Source organism: Lampris incognitus, chromosome 7 (assembly GCF_029633865.1).
Source record: "Lampris incognitus isolate fLamInc1 chromosome 7, fLamInc1.hap2, whole genome shotgun sequence".
Classification (NCBI taxonomy): Eukaryota; Metazoa; Chordata; class Actinopteri; order Lampriformes; family Lampridae; genus Lampris; species Lampris incognitus.
In genome coordinates this window covers 60,005,280-60,022,174 of record NC_079217.1, presented here as the reverse complement: position 1 = coordinate 60,022,174, position 16,895 = coordinate 60,005,280, and the positions used below count along the sequence as shown (strand labels likewise).

The window sequence follows — 16,895 nt, the reverse complement described above, 5'->3', positions numbered from 1 at the left end:
AAAAAAATGCAAACACACCTCATCAGCACTGCCCCCTGGATGTAAAACTACAGATGTAACAACATACAACCACATGATACATGTTTCAAACAAACACCTCCATGTAAAGATACAAATGTAACAGCATACAACCACATGATACATGTTTCAAACAAACACCTCCATGTAAAGATACAAATGTAACAACATACAACCACATGATACATGTTTCAAACACTTTCATGCAAAGATACAAATGTAACAACATACAACCACATGATACATGTTTCAAACACCTCCATGTAAAGATACAAATGTAACAACATACAACCACATGATACATGTTTCAAACACATGTCGGGTTTCAGAAAATGGACTGAGAGAGAACAGCCCAACGCTGTAGCTAGGACATTATATACATTATATCAAATTATACCAACACACACACACACACACACACACACACACACACACACACACACACACACACACACACACACACACAGATTATGTGCGAGGGAGAGAGATGTTATGTCCTCCTGTTGTGTCCTTCTCTCTCGCCGATGTGTGACTAAGGTGTTTTCTTGTCTCTTCTGCCGTGTGTGTGTGTGAGTGGTGTGATGTGAGTCTCCCTGTGTGCATGTGTAGTCTGTCCTCCTGTCGGGTCTCCATGGTGATGGTGGTCGTGTGGCTCGGGTGCTGGGCTGTTCCGGTGGCGTCTGGACACTGCTTGGTATCCTCCTCATCATATTCTTCATATATCTTATAATTGTGTTATCCTCTTTCACCGTTGTATTGTGTAAATTGTGTAAACACAACATCCATTGCACGTTGTGCGTCTTGGGAGAGAGATCCCGCCTCTGTTGCTCTCCTTGAGGTTTCCTCTTAGTTTTCCTCCCTGTTAAAGGATATTTTAGGGAGTTGTTCCTTATCCTATGTGAGGGTCGAAGGAAAGGATGTTGTGTTGCTGTAATGCCGCCTGAGGCAACTTCGTGATATCGGGCTACACAAATAAAACTGACTTGACTTGACAGTAAAGCAGTGTGTGGGAGGTCAGTGATCTCACAGCTCAGCCTCGCTCTCCCCCATATGATTATCCATTAAAGTACAACTTCTCCCCCCACTGCATAATAAGTAGACGAGGGGCTGAAGGGGCACAGTAAGTGTGAGGCAGGAGTATGGGCAGAGGAGCTGGAGAGATCCATGAGAAGGGCCTGGTGCGAGTCACCAACTCGCCGCCATACACCACCGTACCGAGTCCCCTTCTCCGGCCCACATGGCGTCACACACCGCCCCGCGAAGAGGCCCGGACCACCGTGACACGGATGCGATGCAGACTGAAGGGGGCCCCACAAGACGGGCCGTGGCCTTCCGGCAGAGGAGAGAGGTGACTGCTCCCCCAGCCGTGGTGTGAGCCCAGCCCGACCGACCCAGTTGTCCGGTGGTGCTTCTACAGCCGTCGAAAGTGAAAGTCCGGGGGGGTCCGGGTAGCATAGCAGTCTATTCTGTTGCCTGCTACCACGGGGATCGCCTGTTCGAATCCCCGTGTTACCTCCGGCTTGGCCGGGTGTCCCTACAGACACAATTGGCCGTGTCTGCGGGTGGGAAGCCGGATGTGGGTATGTGTCCTGGTCACTGCACTAGCGCCTCCTCTGGTCGGTCGTAGTGCCTGTTCAGGGGAGGAGGGGGAACCGGTCGACTACGTCAGCATTGGGCTTGCAAGGTTCAGGGCTGATTTAAAACAGTAGGGGGCGTGTTGAGCCATTTTCAACACACGAAATGCCGATTTTTATACATTTGGTAAGAAATGTCAATATTACACCAGCACTGATGTGTTTCATCACCGCACAGTCATATCCTTCAGTTTACAGCTCAACACACACACACACACACACACACACACACACACACCAGTTTCCAAGAATGCATGAAAAAGCCATTGTCTTGAGCACACACACGTACAAGCATCACCCCACAACATGCACACACGCACACACGCACACACACACACACACACACACACACACACACACACAGGTGTATGGGGGTGGGGGGGTTGAAGTCTGTCTACCAGCTGTCAGACTCCACCCCCAATCCACCCCATGGCTAAATGACCACATCACTACGGCAACGGCATAAATTATGCAGGCAGCGGTGCATGCTGGGAGCAGAATCCCATTATCACCTGCTTACATAACCTGAGACAGCCCGGGTTTCCGCCAGAAACCAGAACCCAGACCCAGAACAATGTCCTTCAAGCTGTTTCCTCTGTTTTATTATGACTAAAGCTGCAGTCCCGAGACCTGCACGGGCACATGTGGTCCTTTATGAGAGAAGAAGACCTGCATGTGCACACGTGGTCCTTTATGAGAGAAGAAGACCTGCATGTGCACACGTGGTCCTTTATGAGAGAAGACCTGCATGTGCACACGTGGTCCTTTATGAGAGAAGAAGACCTGCATGTGCACACGTGGTCCTTTATGAGAGAAGAAGACCTGCATGTGCACACGTGGTCCTTCATGAGAGAAGAAGACCTGCATGTGCACACGTGGTCCTTTATGAGAGAAGAAGACCTGCATGTGCACACGTGGTCCTTTATGAGAGAAGAAGAAAAGAAAGAAGGCCGCCTTATTTTGTCATCGTAGTCGTACAACGAATTGTCTTCAACATGATTGGACCCATCCTGTTGTATAGCAGCAGTGGGCAGCTGCAGCACCCGGGGACCAACTCCAGTTCTTTATCCCAGTGCCTTGCTCATGGGCACAGGCAGGAGCATTAACCCTAACATGCATGTCTTTTTGAAAGTGGGGGGGAAAACCGGAGCACCCGGAGGAAGTGCACACAGACACGGGGAGAACATGCACACTCCACACAGACAGGACCCGTCTACACAACCTACACAACAAAACCGCACCACAATGCGACAACATCGGCACCTCATCCAGATACGCCGCCACTGGAAGACGACCAGCCGAATTACCGCCGAGCCGTACCGCAGAGGCCCCAGTATGACCTGCCTCCTCAACGTCGACTCGATCACAGCACTGCCGCAGTGCCGCTGAGCAAGGCACCGCCCCCCCCCCCCCCGACACAGAAACGACACCGTGTCCACCGCAGCGGGCCGGGCTTACCTTTCACTGTCCTGTCTGGGTCGCCCTTCTCTCAGAGAAAGGAGGAGGGAAGCACTTCTGTCAGCCTGAGGAGAGAGAGACACGCACACGCACACACACACAGACACACAGACACACACACACAGACACACACAGACACACACAGACACACACGTGATGAGATTTTGTCACTGCTGCAAACACCATGTTACTGAATCAGCGTGGCAAGAATGAGAAAGCAGTTGGAGCCGATTCCTCAACTGAACCTTCAGGCTTGTGATGTCGTTATTGTTCCCCCTCTTTCTCCCCAACTGTACTTGGCCAACTACCCCACTTCTCCAAGCATCCTAATCCCTCCATCCCTCCCTCCATCCATCCCCCTATCCATCCCTCCCTCCATCCAGCCCTCCCTCCATCCATCCAGATGGCTGAAGAAAGACTACGTGACGGGGATGTTGTATTTACATTGAATAAGTTGGAGCTTTAGTTCGCAGTGTGTTTCGTTCTTCATCTAGGTTTGTATGTAATCTTGCAGCTCCACCCTCATCCACCTTCCTTCCAGGTACAAGTCATGAACCTGTGATGGTGCCTGCTGGTGTCAAACTGAACTGCCGGCTCAGATTCACTACGGCGTCAGACCAGCAGAGGTGGAGTTGTGTGACACGCGTGTTAAGATGGAGCGGTGGTGAGAAGTCTACTGTCGGGATTAGGGGCTCACAACGTGGGGGAGGATGGACTTCACTGACGCCATCACCCACTGACACCATCACCCACTGACACCATCACCCACCCCAGCCATCACCCACTGACACCATCACCCACTGACACCATCACCCGCTGACACCATCACCCACCCCAGCCATCACCCACTGACGCCATCACCCACTGACACCATCACCCACCCCAGCCATCACCCACTGACGCCATCACCCACTGACACCATCACCCACTGACACCATCACCCGCTGACGCCATCGCCCACTGACACCATCACCCACTGACACCATCACCCACCCCAGCCATCATCCACCGACGCCATCACCCACTGACACCATCACCGACTGACGCCATCGCCCACCCGAGCCATCACCCACTGACACCATCACCCACCCCAGCCATCACCCGCTGACACCATCGCCCACCCGAGCCATCACCCACTGACACCATCGCCCACCCGAGCCATCACCCACTGACACCATCACCCACCCCAGCCATCACCCGCTGACACCATCGCCCACCCCAGCCATCATCCGCTGACACCACAACCCACCCCAGCCATCATCCACCGACGCCATCACCCACTGACACCATCACCCACCCCAGCCCAGCCATCACCCACTGACACCATCACCCACCCCAGCCATCACCCACTGACGCCATCACCCACTGACACCATCACCCACTGACACCATCACCCACCCCAGCCATCACCCGCTGACACCATCGCCCACCCCAGCCATCACCCGCTGACACCATCACCCACCCCAGCCATCATCCACCGACGCCATCACCCACTGACACCATCACCCACCCCAGCCCAGCCATCACCCACTGACGCCATCACCCACTGACACCATCACCCACCCCAGCCCAGCCATCACCCACTGACGCCATCACCCACTGACGCCATCACCCACTGACACCATCACCCACTGACGCCATCACCCACTGACACCATCACCCACCCCAGCCATCACCCACTGACACCATCACCCACCCCAGCCATCGCCCACTGACGCCATCACCCACTGACGCCATCACCCACTGACGCCATCGCCCACTGACGCCCTCTGATGCCGTCGCCCACTGACACCATCGCCCACTGACACCATCGCCCAATGACACCATCGCCCACTGACACCATCACCCACTGACACCATCGCCCACTGACGCCCTCTGATGCCGTCGCCCACTGACACCATCGCCCACTGACACCATCGCCCAATGACACCATCGCCCACTGACGCCGTCACACCCACTGACGCCAGCGCCCACTGACGCCATCGCCCACTGACGCCAACACCAACTGACACCAACACCAACTGACACCATCACCCACTGACACCATCACCGACTGACACCATCACCGACTGACGCCATCGCCACTGACGCCGTCAACCACTGACGCCATCACCCACCCCAGCCATCTCCAAGATATCCCTCATGTCCTGAAGGGAAAGAATAGAACAACTGTTCTGTTCTCATCAACAGCTTCACACCTTTACTGTCTATGTCTCTCTCCCTGTCTGTCTGTCTGTCTCTCTCCCTGTCTGTCTGTCTGTCTCTCTATCTGTCTGTCTGTCTCTCTCCCCGTCTGTCTGTCTCTCTCCCTGTCTGTCTGTCTCTCTCCCTGCCTGTCTGTCTCCCTGTCTGTCTGTCTGTCTCTCTCCCTGTCTGTCTGTCTCTCTCCCCGTCTGTCTGTCTCTCTCCCTGTCTGTCTGTCTCTCTCCCTGCCTGTCTGTCTCCCTGTCTGTCTGTCTGTCTCTCTCCCTGTCTGTCTGTCTCTCTCCCTGCCTGTCTGTCTCTCTCCCTGTCTCTCTGTCTCATCAGCCCCTTTCAGACCTTTATTTTGTTTTCCTTCCTTCGTTCTGTCTTTCTCGACATGACATTTCACTAACATTGACAATATCCCGTCTAACAGCAACAAGACAAGACAGCAGTCTGCCTGTGTGTGTGTGTGTGTGTGTGTGTGTGTGTGTGTGTGTGTGTGTGTTTGTGTGTGTGTGATTAAGATGAGTTTGTGTGCAGGTCATGAGAAGGCCAAGCTAAACAGGTGAAGAAGGAATGGAGAGAACAGGAGGTGAAAGAGCCCCAAGCTGTTAGCACACACACACACACACGCACACACACACACACACACACACACACACACACACACACACACACACACACACACACACATACACGTAAAGATGGGGGCACACGTAAAGATTGGGGCACACACACACATACAGTTGTGTTATAAATCATAAGCTAATGCAGATGTATAGATTGAGGCTTAACAAGGTGTTGTTAAACCCCGATTAGCTCAGGCTAATGTCACCATCTGTGTGTGTGTGTGTGCGTATGAGCGCGCGTGTGTGTGTGTGTGTGTGCGCAAGTGTGTGTGTGTGTGTGTGTGCGCATTTGTGTGTGTGTGTTTGCGAGCTACCGAGCCCAACATATTTTATGCATCTGTTAACAAGGGAATCTGACAACATAAGTCATCACCCTTCTAAATAAGGGGCCTAAGCAACACACACACACACACACACACACACACACACACACACACACACACACACGACAGTTGGCATTAGTCTGCACTAATCATAGATTTACATCGCCTTTCTAAAGTAACACACACACAGATCAGGCCTACTGCAGCTCAGACAAACAGGCTCGATTACACACACAGACACACACACACACACACACACACACACACACACACACACACACACACACACACACACACACACACACACACAGCATGACTGATACACACCAGGGGCCTTGCGTATCTAATCGTTACTCTGGGCAAATTTGTGCGTGTACACACCCATGGGATTTTTTAGCCCTTAAGTTTGTCTGACAGGCGGCCGCAAAGCATGATGGGTATTTGTAATTCCTTCCTCCTAACAGCTACCGTCTACCTCTTGCAGCGAGCAGTCACCTGGGCCTGCAAAGACATCAGCGTTAGCCAATGGCTGTGTAAATTCAGGGGTTACCCAGGCTCTACAGGGCCTCCGAGACAAACTTCGGAGCTAAAAACATCTCATGGGTGTGTAAGAACGCATTTGCCCACAGTAGGGGTTGATACTCGAGGCCCCCGGCCTGCCAGTTGCAGACACTCGAGGCCCCCGGCCTGCCGGCTGCAACCACACGAGACCCCAGGCCTGCCGGCTGCAGATACACGAGGCCCCCGGCCTGCCGGCTGCAGAAGCTCACTTGCTCCTTGACAGAGCTGGTCATCATTTTATCATCTTTCGTTGCAGCTGTATCGGGATGAAACAGCGTAAACCATCAGCCGTGTTGGAACCCTCCTGAAGTGCCCTTGAGCAGGACACTGACCATGGCTGACCTCCGATGCCCCGTTGACTAAACTGTCACCAGACCAGCAATGCCAATAAAATGAAAATAAACTTTGAAAAAAAAAGAAAAGTTTTCAAACAGACTTATGTTACCCTCCAAAAATTCTCAGGCCAACACTTCTAGAAATGTCCTCCATCATGAATGCAGCTCAGAAAGTGTTCTGGTGTCTGTCCTCGTCCGGCTGGCTGTGCCCTGTGTTCTGAAAAGCATGTTTACATTAAGTCAGACACCTCAGGCGTGAAGTGTACTGGCTATTCAAACCGGTGTGGTTGTGTTTCATGGCTGACGGCCGAATTATTTCCAGCATCTCCGAGCGAACACATCAGTCAGCCTGACACCCGGCTGGCACAGCAGCGCCGGCAAGAAACGGCTTGATTATTATAGCACAGCCCCAGCTACCCTACCCGGCCACTGGTGGGGCTCAGCACACAAGCAAGCTTGTGACTGAAAGAGTTGCTGGTTCAAATCCCAGACTGACTGGGTTAACCTGGCTCAGATGAAAATTGAAACTACTTTTGCAGTATCCCTGAGCAAGGCATTAAACCCCTGACATTAATTCTGTGGAACGTCTCACTGGCCAACAGTAGGAGACTGAGGTTGTATTAGGCAGCTCCCAGTTGCCAGTAATACAAGACTTGTTGTACTGGTTAGCTCCCAGTCACTAACAATACAAGACTGGTTGTACTGGTTAGCTCCCAGTTGCCAGTAATTCAAGACTTGTTGTGCTGGTTAGCTCCCGTTCACCAACAATACAAGACTGGTTGTACTGGTTAGCTCCCAGTTGCCAACAATACAAGACTGGTTGTACTGGTTAGCTCCCAGTTGCCAACAATGCAAGACTTGTTGTACTGATTAGCTCCCTGTTACCAACAATATACAAGTCTGGTTGTACTGGTTAGCTCCCAGTTGCCAACAGTACGAGACTTGTTGTACTGGTTAGCTCCGAGTTGCCAACAATACAAGACTGGTTGTACTGGTTAGCTCCCAGTTGCCAGTAATAGAAGACTTTTTGTGCTGGTTAGCTCCCATTCACCAACAATACAAGACTGGTTGTACTGGTTAGCTCTCAGTTGCCAACAATACAAGACTGGTTGTACTGATTAGCTCCCTGTTACCAACAATATACAAGTCTGGTTGTACTGGTTAGCTCCCAGTTGTCAACAGTACGAGACTTGTTGTACTGGTTAGCTCCCAGTTGCCAACAATACAAGACTGGTTGTACTGGTTAGCTCCCAGTTGCCAACAATACGAGACTTGTTGTACTGGTTAGCTCCGAGTTGCCAACAATCCAAGACTGGTTGTACTGGTTAGCTTCCAGTTGCCAACAATACAAGACTGGTTGTACTGGTTAGCTCCCGGTTGCCAACAATACAAGACTGGTTGTACTGGGTGAATGTAAAGCAGTGCACAGTTTACTAAAATAAAGATGACGGGTGTGAGCAGGAAAACCAAACCACTGTTTAAAACTATACCCGTCAAAAACAGCAGATCAATAGATAGGTAGATTATTTGAAAAACAGACATAAAAAGTTAAATATTAAACTCTGCATTGAGAGAGAGAGAGAGAGCGAGAGGCAACCAGAGGACATTTGATGTGCTTGGCACACCGATTTTAAAATTTGGGAGGGAGGTGTGGAGGAGGGAGGAAGAGGAAGATGGGGGGGGGGGTTCTTCCTCCCTCATCCTGACATGCTGTTAATACTGAGGTGAGAACACAGCATGGAACATCCCCTCAGGGAGAGAAGAGAGAGAGAGAGACAGAAGCTGTCAGCACCAATCATCCCTCAGTCCTGGGGTGAGAGAGGGAGAGAGAAGAGGAAAGAGAGGGAGAGAGAGAGAATTTCTATTTATAGAGCACTTTTCAAGGTACTCAGAGATGCTCTACGCAAGTTAAATATAAAATCAACACCCCGAAAACATGTAACACACAACATGAATCACACGTTAAAAGCAGTTGTGAAAAGGTGTGTTTTGATTAATGATGAGAACGTGGACAGACCGGTACACATGAGCAAGAGAGACAGAAAGAGAGGGATGGGAGGGAACGAAAAGGAAAGCGGGGAGAGATGAAGAGGACATCGGTGGAGCAGAGGACATTACTTGTCATGCTGCAACAGCTATTCAGACATACGGAGTTCCAAGCCGCAAGAAAAGGAAAAGAGAACTGTAACACAGAAAGTGTCATAGATCAGCCAAAACATGAAAACCATCTGCCTAATATTGTGTAGGCCCCCTCGTGCCGCCAGACCAGCTCTGACCCATCGAGGCATGGGCTCCACAAGACCTCTGAAGGTGTCCTCTGGTATCTGGTACCAAGACGTTAGCAGCAGATCCCTCAAGTCCTCTAAGTTGGGAGGTGGGGCCTCCTTGGATCGGACTTGTTTTTCCAGCACATCCCACAGATGCTCGATCGGATTGAGATCTGGGGAGTTTGGAGACCAAAGTAACACCTCGAACTCTCCGTCATGTTCCTCAAACCATTCCTGAACAACATGTGCAGTGTGGCAGGACACATGATCCTGCTGAAAGAGACCACTGCCATCAGGGAACACCACTACCATGAAGGGCTGGACCTGGTCTGAAAGAGACCACTGCCATCAGGGAACACCACTACCATGAACGGCTGGACCTGGTCTGAAAGAGACCACTGCCATCAGGGAACACCACTACCATGAACGGCTGGACCTGGTCTGAAAGAGACCACTGCCATCAGGGAACACCACTACCATGAAGGGCTGGACCTGGTCTCAAAGAGACCACTGCCACCAGGGAACACCACTACCATGAAGGGCTGGACCTGGTCTCAAAGAGACCACTGCCATCAGGGAACACCACTACCATGAAGGGCTGGACCTGGTCTCAAAGAGACCACTGCCACCAGGGAACACCACTACCATGAAGGGCTGGACCTGGTCTCAAAGAGACCACTGCCATCGGGGAACACCACTACCATGAAGGGCTGGACCTGGTCTCAAAGAGACCACTGCCATCAGGGAACACCACTACCATGAAGGGCTGGACCTGGTCTGCAACAGTGTTTAGGTCGGTGGTGCGTGTCAAAGTAACGTCCACATGAATGCCAGGACCTGAGGTTTCCCAGCAGAACATTGACCAGAGCATCACACTGCCTCCACCAGCTTGTCTTCTTCCCATAATGCATCCTGGTGCCACCTCTTCCCAGGTAAACGACGCACACGCACCCGGCCGTCCACATGATGAAAAAGAAAAGGTGATTCATCAGACCAGGCCACCTTCTTCCACTGCTCCATGGTCCAGTTCTGACGCTCACGTGTCCATTGTAGGGACTTTCGGTGGTGGACAGGGGTCCTCGTGGTCTCTCTGACCGATCGGCGGCTACTCAGCCCCATACACAGCAAGCTGTGATGCCCTGTGTGTTCTGACACCTGTCTGTCATAGCCAGCATCAACTCTTTGAGCAATTTGAGGGGCAGTGGCTCTTCTGTGGGGTCGGACCAGACGGGCTAGCCTTCGCTCCCCACGCACATCAGTGATCCTTGGGTGCCCATGACCCTGTCACCGGTTCACCGGTTGCCCTTCCTTGGACCACTTTTGGTAGGTACTGACCACTGCTTACCAGGAACACCACACAAGACCTGCCGTTTTGGAGACACTCTGACCCAGTCGTCTAGCCATCACAATTTGTCCCTTGTCCAAGTCGTTCGGGTCCTTACACTCGTTCATTTTCCCTGCTTCCAACACGTCAACTTCAAGAACTGACTGTCCACATGCTGCCTCGCGTCTTCCACCCCGACAGGACAGCTATTCACTGACCTGTCAGTGGTTTTAACGTTTTGGCTGATCGGTGTATATGGAGAGAGAGACTAAAGACCCAGATAGAGATATTGCGATAGAGACAGAGAGATGTAGCGATAGAGATGTAGCGATAGAGACAGAGCTAGAGATAGAGATGTAGAGATAGAGAGATCACATCCATTCCACTACTGTCGGCATTAAATCAGAATGAATGATCACCCTCGTGAATGATTTACCCTGTTGATGTTGTCTTGTAAAAATGCTTAGGTGATAATGCATTTAAGTTTCAGTTAAGTTAAAGCATTTAACCAATAAAGCATCATTGGAGAGAGAGAGCGAGAGAGAGAGAGAGAGAGAGAGAGAGCGATATTTATAGCTAACAGCATTACTGCTGCTTCAGTGGCCAGGTTAGTCGTGATGACACAGACTTAGCTCCTCTCCAACGCTGGGAGAGGAACCATGGGGGTGTATTAGATCTACAGAGGAGGAAATCACAGTGAAAAAACAGAGAGAGAGAGCGAGCAAGAGAGAGAGAGAGAGACAGCGAGAGAGAGAGAGAGAGAAAGAACACCTACAGATTTACAGACAGACAGAAACACAAACTGTGACATTTGATGCTGTGTGGAGAGATCTCAGCAAAACAGACCAACACACAGGTTCTAATGATGTCACACACGCTCACGTCCATCACACACGCGCTATGTATGTAATACACAACCACACAATAGGGTGCATAACAAACACAGTTTTCCACTTCTTTCCACGCCGAAGACGCAATCATACACATGCTTCTGCACAAACGCACTTGCATGCATGCACACATATTGTCACGTGTTTAATCTGCATGTATGTTATGTGCACACAAGCAAACACACACACACACACGCACACACAGTATCCCAGTAACACATCTCACTGTGGAGCCAAGGTTGCAGGGTGGGAACGTAATACTTCAGCACTGAAACACGCACACCGTAACAAACACAATCAAACGGCCCGGGAGAAAACACTGGATCTGCTTTCCAAAACCCACTTTATCCATATCTGATTTACTGTTGTGCGTCTGTGTGTGTGTCTCTCTCTCTCTGTGTGTGTGTCTCCCCTCCTCGTATTCCTGTGTCACTCCCACTCTCCAAGGACACGTATCTCACCATCCTCTGTTACCACAGTGCTGGAACGCCACGTTCCCCGTCCTATGTGTGTGTGTGTGTGTGTGTGTGTGTGTGTGTGTGTGTGTGTGTGTGTGTGTGTGTGTGTGTGTGTGTGTTTCACTGGGAGATGCAGTGAGTCCCAATGAGTGGGTGGTTCCTCAACCATATGGTCTCAGGGCCACACACACACACACACACACAGAGTTTCTAATGATGTCACATCTTGAGCATTGGAGATATTATTTGGTCTACCTCCCTGGATACTGTAGTTCTCACGTCAACCTGACAGTCCGCGTTAGGCCACATCGGCCCTCAGTCCACATCGGAGTGAATGGCGCCCCACCTCGCCTCGCCCCACCTCGCCTCGCCTCGCCGGCTCTCTTCGTGTGCTGCTAACGTGCTTCTTCTATCCAGACTGTGTCCGGATATGATGTGGCCGGATGACGTTCACGCCGGACACCGACATGCCGTGTGATGCTCAGATCCAAACTAGATCCCTCTTCCCATTTGTCCCAACATGCACGTGCAGCCCCCCCCCTCCCCCCGTATGGTGGCCATCTGAATCATAATGAAATACCGAGCAATCACCCGCGGCGTCTTCGCTTTACAACAACGTCCTACAAGACACTGCTGTAAAACTGGGTCCAGAGGCGGTCCCGTGTACAACATCTACAAAACGAAACCAGTGAATAAAATGGTATCGGAACCGATATATACGGTCCGGGTGGCGTGGCGGTCTATTCCGTTGCCTACCAACACAGGGAGCGGCGGCGGTTCGAATCCCCGTGCTACCTCTGGCTTGGTCGGGCATCCCTACAGACACAATTGGCTGTGTCTGCGGGTGGAGCCGGATGTGGGTATGTACCTGGTCGCTGCACTAGCGCCTCCTCTGGTCGGTCGGGGCGCCTGTTCAGGGGGGAGGGGGAACTGGGGGGAATAGCGTGATCCTCCCACGCGCTACGTCCCCCTGGTGAAACTCCTCACTGTCAGGTGAAAAGAAGCGGCTGGCGACCCCACATGTATCAGAAAAGTCATGTGGTAGTCTGCAGCCCTCCCTGGATCAGCAGAGGGGGTGGAGCAGAGATCAAGATGGTTTGGAAGAGTGGGGTGACGGGCCGTGTACAACTGGGGAGAAAAGGGGGGGGGTCAAAAAAAAGTAACTGATATTCTTGAGACCCAGCAATTCATTTTTGTCCACTGTAGTGGACGTAGCGTTTTTGCTCACATGTCTCATACTACACACACCACTGTATTCAGTCCTGTTTTCCCTTAAAGAGGAGGACTGTGCCTTTAAAATGGCGCCACATGTGTGTATGGGGGGGTCCACTACAGTGGACATGTTGTAAACTTTGAACACAATCAAGTTTTAACATGTTTTTTCTTTGCAATGTGTGTTTTACCACCCCAACACTTAATTTATGTACAAAAAAATAGAAATTAAACAACATTATGTTGCCTGGGTCTCAGCAGGCTCCGATGGAAAACTAGAAAACAAGACCCAGACTGTCACAGACTGGACTCATCCTTTCAGCACTACAGTCACACACAAGAGAAAGGACCGGCAGAACACACTGTCTAGCTTACATAGACCACAAAGTACTGAACTGTTTGTATTTCTTGAAACCAACGAGGATCATTCAGGGCAGCACTAAGGTGCAGTTACAGTATGCCACCAAACGGAGGCGTACGCCAGTGGCCACCAGCCAGCTTGTCAAACAAGAGAAATGATAAAACAGACTCACAACATCATAAGAAACTGAAGGGCAAACCTTTTTCCCCCTTATTTCTTCCCCAGAGCCCATACCTAACCTTCACACGAGCCCGTTTGGGATTAGACCAGGTCATTAAGTCATTAAGTCGTTCCAGCTTAATGAAGAAACCGACGGCAGACGCCCCGACTTCTGCAGCACGAAAGGCTCGACAAACATTTTCTCAAAGACGAGGGGCAATACTGCTGCACCCGCATGGGGCGACAGCTGGAAAAGCAGCCATACCTTTTCTGTGGCATTGTAAATGACTGGGACAGGAAGTAACTCTTTCTACCACGTGTACAACGCTGGAGTGAGGTAATGGTGGCAGCGTGGGTCAGAATACTGGACCCCTCTCCTGACATCAGCTCACACCTGCTGCTGCAGGATCAGGAGTGTATGAGACCTGCAGACGAAGAACGCCACCATAAAACCACAAAGGGTTGTTTGCACCTATCGTCCATCACACAACCCCCCCCCCCTTTTTTCTCCCCACTTGTACTTGGCCAATTACCCCACTCTCCCGAACCATCCCGGTCACTGTTCCACCCCCTCTGCCGATCCGGGGAGGGCTGCAGACTACCACATGCCTCCTCCCATACATGTGGAGTCGCCAGCCGCTTCTTTTCACCTGACAGTGAGGAGTTTCACCAGGGGGACGTAGCGCATGGGAGGATCACGCTATTCCCCCCAGTTCCCCCTCCCTTCTGAACAAGTGCCCCGACCGACCAGAGGAGGCGCTAATGCGGCGACCAGGACACATACCCACATCCGGCATCTCACCTGCATACACGGCCAATTGTGTCTGTAGGGACGCCCAACCAAGCCGGAGGTAACACGGGGATTCGAACCGCCGATCCCCGCGTTGGTAGGCAACGGAATAGACCGCCACGCCACCCGGACGCCCCGTCCTTCACACACTTGTGCATAGCGGATCACCAGCAATAGCAGAATTAGCTACAGTTAAACTGTACAAGCAATTCAGCAAGTCTAATTGGGAGTCTGTGTCAATTAGCCACCCAATGTGGCGCTAGAGACAAGAGTCAACACCCTAACCGCTCCCGCTGTCACACAGGGCATCTGCACTTCAACTTCTGCCAGGGTACTAGAACCACCACCAGTAGTATTTAGGCTTCTAGTCCTGTGTGTGTGTGTGTGTCAGCATGGAGCTAGTGAGACGCTAAATCAAACTGCCTCCAGGACCAAACAAACTGCGCCTGTCTGGGGGTTAAAAATAGCAGAAATGACAGGTGAGATGAACAACAGAAACCAAAGAATAGACTCTGGAGGGGGTCACACACAAATACACTTGTTCGCATTAGCAAAGAGTACACACACACACACACACACAACAGGCCTCCACTGACCATACCCAGTGACACACAACCCAAACGGTCCACGAACTCATCTTTCTCACCAGGATCCCTACACCACATTCAGGGCAGGTACCCCCCCTGACTACATATCACAACGACATTTCAATTCAACTGAAATTACCATTTTTCGAATTTCACAATGTCGGCGTTATTTTTCAAGGCTCCATCCCCTTCACCTCCAGTGAGATGTGAAAACTGCAGTAATCCAAAGTACATGTACCACAAAACGCCTTCATTGGAAGGCCCTTGCATTAGAAAAGCTGACAACACTCCCCGAGTCAACGCTCCGATATTCAGAGATGTAGAAATCGCCACATCCGGGCGCTCCCCAGCGTCTGCTCGCTGGGCTTCAACAGGGCAAACGCTGCGATGCTGAAATCATCATAGCTTTGTGCCGCGGTTTTGCGCTTAATGGATTTGTTTCAGCCCACCCCAAAATGACAATACGGCTCAGTTTGGATGTGGGCTATGATTCAAATTCCCCAGCTGGGATATCAAGATTGCTACCACAATATTTACACAAGTACTGTTTCTGTAAACTTTCTGCTTCAGATTTAATGCTCAGTAACCGAGAAGGGTAATTCCCGCTAAGCCCTTTTTTGTTTTCAACGGCCGATAATGCCGTTTCCTTAATCTGTGCAGGATTATGGCCATTAACACAAAGCAGCAAAGGGTCAATTCTACAGACCGGAGTTTAATTCTCTTTCAGTCTTTTTTTTTAAACACAACTGCCATCTTTAAATGAGAATAGACTAATAAAAACAAAATTTTGATTAGAAAAAAAATAATCTAGCAGCGGCACCTATCAGTCCACAAGAAAAGGTCAAAAGACATTCTGAAACTGTAATAATATCAGGTTTTAAATTCATATTTTGCTATATCTGTTTCCATCAAGCCATTTCTCAGTGAATTCTCCCATCACTCCACTGGCACGTTGGGATTTATTGTTTTTATGAGGACCAGAGGGAAGACTGCCCCACCAACACCACTCCCAGCAGCGACTCGCTTTTCCCAGGAGGTCTCCCATCCAAATACTAGCCAAGCCCTCACCTGCTTAGCTTCTGTCATTCAGCAGAACCAGGGTACATGTTGGCATGGGTGTTGGCATGTGAAACGCGCACTCTCCCTCGCCCTCTCTTTTACCGTCTATGCCCATTCAAAAAGGGCTGAGCTCTAGGTCCAGACTTTTCTCTCACCTGACCGTCTAATGGTGGACTGGACTCCTGTCTTCCATCAGGGCTGTAGACTCACTCACCCACTTCATTCAAAAAAAAAAAAACCCAAAAAACCCCCCCAAAACCTTCCCTTTCACAGGCCTACAGATGGCCCTTGTTCAGCTAATTTGCATTTTGAATCCATAATTATTTGTGTCACTGTGATTTATCACACACATACACACTTGCCATGGCTAACAATCTCTTTGTGAATTTGCCGACTGTGGTAGAAATCCCTCTGGGTAAAACGCCTGCTAAACGATAACGTGTAAAACACACATGCCACACATGCTCCGTCTTCGAGATTTTGCTGAATATTCACGCAACATGTGGACGGAAACGTGGTCAGTACTTCCTCCTCAACTGAGAGTCCTCTCAAGGCGAGAGCTGGTGGCAGAGACGCTCAACTACGCTTTGCTCGCAGGCCAACTCTTGAGGAGTTCTGTGTTGGCCCGCCAACGATGGTAGTG

At 50.8% G+C, this 16,895-nt stretch overlaps 1 protein-coding gene across 1 annotated transcript in view; it reads right to left on the bottom strand.

The window, feature by feature from the left end:
- The window catches only part of pak1 (p21 protein (Cdc42/Rac)-activated kinase 1), a 108,795-nt gene that overhangs the window by 89,490 nt on the left and 2,410 nt on the right, over window positions 1–16,895 (bottom strand). The window contains exon 2 of the mRNA XM_056282905.1: window positions 3,111–3,175. The gene's annotated coding sequence lies outside the window, so the exon portion shown is untranslated. The remainder of the gene's footprint in view (window positions 1–3,110; window positions 3,176–16,895) is intronic.